Below are 4,314 nucleotides of genomic sequence, written 5' to 3'. Positions count from 1 at the left end.
TTCTCATTATAAGAACTTGTCCAGGCTTGTCCATTTCTACAGAAAGGATTGGGCCACCTTGCTGCACCTTATTTAATTTCTTTGCTTGTTACCCGTTACAAATTATCTTATCACAAAACTATCTGTTACCTACAATTTCAGTGCTTGCAGAGAATACCTTACTGAAAACTGCTTGTCATTTCCTTCTGCTCGTAGTTGGGTTCAACACTCTTACTTATCGAAAGGACTACGATAGACCCTCTATACTTGTGGGTCATCAAGACTCTTTTCTGGCGCCGTTGCCGGGGAGTGAAGCGCCTTTGGTGAGTGGAACTTGGTAAGGAAACATTTATAGAGTGTGCTGAAATTTATTGTCACTTGTTACTATGGAAACTAATCCTTTGAGGGGCTTGTTCGGGGTATCTTCACCCCGTCCAGTAGATCAAAGAGTTGCTCCTCAACCTACTGAACCTACTGAAAATGTTTACTTTGAAATTCCTTCAGGTATGATAGAGAAACTGCTAGCTAATCCCTTTGCAGGAGATGGAACATTGCATCCTAATTTACACCTCTATGTGGATGAAGTTTGTGGATTATTTAAGCTTGCAGGTATTCCTGATGATGTTGTGAAGAAGAAGGTCTTCCCTTTATCTTTGAAGGGAGATGCATTGCCATGGTATAGGCTATGTGATGATATGGGATCTTGGGACTATAAACGATTGAAATTGGAATTTCACCAGAAGTTTTATCCTATGCATCTTGTTCACCGTGATCGTAATTATATATATAATTTTTGGCCTCGCGAAGGAGAAAGCACCGCTCAAGCTTGGGGGAGGCTTAAGTCAATGTTATATTCATGCCCCAATCATGAGCTCTCAAGAGAAATGATTATTCAAATTTTTTATGCTCGACTTTCTCTCAATGATCGCACCATGCTTGATACTTCTTGTGCTGGTTCTTATATGCCGAAGACTATTAAATTCAAGTGGGACTTATTGGAAAGATTAAATGCAACTCTGAAGATTGGGGTTCCGACGATGGTAAGGAGTCAGGTATGACACCTAAGTTTGATTGTGTTAAATCTTTTATGGATACCATTGCTTTTCATGGATTTAGCGCTAAATATGGACTTGACTCTGAGATAGTAGCTTCTTTCTGTGAATTATTTGCTACTCACGTTGATCTCCCTAAGGAGAAGTGGTTTAAATATAATCCTCCCACTGAAGTAAAAGTAGTTTCACCTGTTACAGTTGAAGAAAAGATTATCACTTATAATGATCCTACTATTCCTACTACTTATGTTGAGAAACCACCTTTCCCTGTCAGGATAAAGGATCATGCTAAAGCTTCAACTGTGGTTCGTAAAAGTAATACTAGAACATATACACCTCCTGAGCAAATTAAAGTTGAACCTAGTATTGCTATGGTTAAAGATCTCTTGGCTGATAATATTGATGGGCATGTTATTTATTTCTGTGAACAGGCTGCTAATATTGCTAGACCCAATGCTAAGATACATAGACCTATTGTAGGCATGCCTCTTATTTATGTTAAAGTAGGAGATCATTGCTATCATGGCTTATGTGATATGGGTGCTAGTGCTAGTGCAATACCTTTTTCCTTATATGAAGAAATTATGCATGATATTGCACCTGCTGAGTTAGAAGAGATTGATGTTACAATTAAGCTTGCCAATAGATACTATTTCACCATTTTGGATTGTTAGAGATGTTGAAGTCTTGTGTGGGAAAGTTAAATATCCTGTTGATTTCCTTGTTCTTGGTTCCCCACAAGATAGTTTTTGTCCCATTATATTTGGTAGACCCTTCTTGAATACTGTTAATGCTAAGATTGATTGTGAAAAGGATGTTGTTACAATTGGCTTAGGAGATATGTCTCATGAGTTTAATTTTGCTAAATTTCGTAGACAACCCCATGATAAAGAATTGCCTAGTAAGGATTAAATTATTGGTCTTGCTTCTATTGTCGTGCCTCCTACTGATCTGTTAGAACAATATTGGCTAGACCATGAAAATGATATGTTCATGTATGAAAGAAGGGAAATAGATGAAGTATTCTTTAAATAGGGTCCTATTCTGAAACACAACTTGCCTGTTGAAATCCTAGGGGATCCCCCTCCACCCAAGGGTGATCTCGTGTTTGAGCTTAAACCATTACCTGATACTCTTAAATATGCTTATCTTGATGAAAAGAAGATATATCCTATTATTATTAGTGCTAACCTTTCAGAGCAGGAAGAGGAAAGATTATTGAAAACTCTGAAAAAGCACCGAGATGCTATTGGATATACTCTTGATGATCTTAAGGGCATTAGTCCCACTCTATGCCAACACAAAATAAATTTGGAAGAGGATGCCAAACAAGTTAGAGATCATCAACGACGGTTAAATCCTAAGATGAAAGAAGTGGTAAGAAAAGAAATACTAAAGCTCCTCGAGGCAGGTGTAATTTATCCCGTTGCTGATAGTCAGTGGGTTAGTCCTGTCCATTGTGTCCCTAAGAAGGGAGGTATTACTGTCGTTACTAATGATAAAGATGAATTGATCCCGCAAAGAATTATTACTGGTTATAGGATGGTAAGTGATTTCCGAAAATTAAATAAAGCTACTAAGAAAGATAATTACCCTTTACCTTTTATTAATAAAATGCTAGAAAGACTATCCAAACATACACATTTTTGCTTTTTAGATGGTTATTCTGGTTTCTCTCAAATACCTGTGTCAGCGGACGATCAAGCAAAGACTACATTTACTTGCCCTTTCGGTACTTTTGCTTATAGACGTATGCCTTTTGGTTTATGTAATGCACCTGCTACCTTTCAAACATGCATGATGGCTATATTCTCTGGCTTTTGTGAAAAGATTTGTGAGGTACTCATGGATGATTTCTCTGTTTATGGATCCTCCTTTGATGATTGCTTGAGCAACCTTGAACGAGTTTTGCAGAGATGCGAATACACTAGTCTTGTCTTGAATTGGGAGAAGTGCCACTTTATTGTTAATGAAGGCATTGTCTTTGGGCATAAAATTTCTGAAAGAGGTATTGAAGTCGATAAAGCTAAAGTTGATGCTATTGAAAAGATGCCGTGTCCCAAGGACATTAAAGGTATAATAAGTTTCCTTGGTCATGCCGGTTTTTATAGGAGGTTCATTAAGGACTTTTCTAAAATTTCTAGGCCTCTGACTAATTTATTGCAAAAAGATATTCCTTTTGTCTTCGATGATGATTGTGTAGAAGCATTTGAAATACTTAAGAAAGCTTTGATCACTGCACCTATTGTTCAGCCACCTGATTGAAATTTACCCTTTGAAATTATGTGTGATGCTAGTGATTATGCTGTAGGTGCTGTTCTAGGGCAAAGAGTCGATAAGAAACTAAATGTTATTCAATATGCTAGTAAAACTCTAGACCCTACACAAACAAATTATGCTACTACTGAAAAAGAATTCTTAGCAGTTGTTTTTGCTTGTGATAAGTTCAGACCCTATATTGTTGATTCTAAAGTAACTATTCACATTGATCATGCTGCTATTAAATATCTCATGGAAAAGAAAGATGCTAAACCTAGACTTATTAGATGGGTTCTTTTGCTCCAAGAATTTGATTTGCATATTATTGATAGAAAGGGAGCTGAGAACCCCGTTGCAGAAAACTTGTCTAGGTTAGAGAATGTTCTTGGTGACCCACTACCTATTGATGATAGCTTTCCTGATGAACAATTAGCGGTCATAAATGCTTCTCGTACTGCTCCATGGTATGCTGATTATGCTAATTACATTTTTGCTAAATTTATACCACCTAGTTTCACATACCAGCAAAATAAAAAGTTTTTCTATGATTTAAGACATTACTTCTGGGATGACCCACACCTTTATAAAGAAGGAATAGATGGTGTTATTAGACGTTGTGTACCTGAGCATGAACATGAATAGATCCTACGCAAGTGTCACTCCGAAGCATATGGAGGACACCACGCGGGAGACAAAACTGCACATAAGGTATAGCAATCCGGTTTTTATTGGCCTACTCTCTTCAAAGATGCCCGTATGTTTGTCTTGTCTTGTGATGAATGTCAGAGAATTGGTAATATTAGTAGATGTCAAGAAATGCCTATGAACTATTCTCTTGTTATTGAACTATTTGATGTTTGGGGATTTGATTTTATGGGACCTTTTCCTACCTCTAATGGATATACACATATTTTAGTTGCTGTTGATTATGTTACTAAGTGGGTAGAAGCTATTCCTACTATTAGTGCTGATCATAACACCTCTATTAAGATGTTTAAAGAAGTTATTTTTCCGTTGTTTGGAG

The sequence above is a fragment of the Triticum aestivum genome, chromosome 2B (assembly GCF_018294505.1).
Source record: "Triticum aestivum cultivar Chinese Spring chromosome 2B, IWGSC CS RefSeq v2.1, whole genome shotgun sequence".
Classification (NCBI taxonomy): domain Eukaryota; kingdom Viridiplantae; phylum Streptophyta; class Magnoliopsida; order Poales; family Poaceae; genus Triticum; species Triticum aestivum.
The sequence above is the reverse complement of the archived record's forward strand: the minus strand, read 5'-3'. Positions refer to the sequence as shown.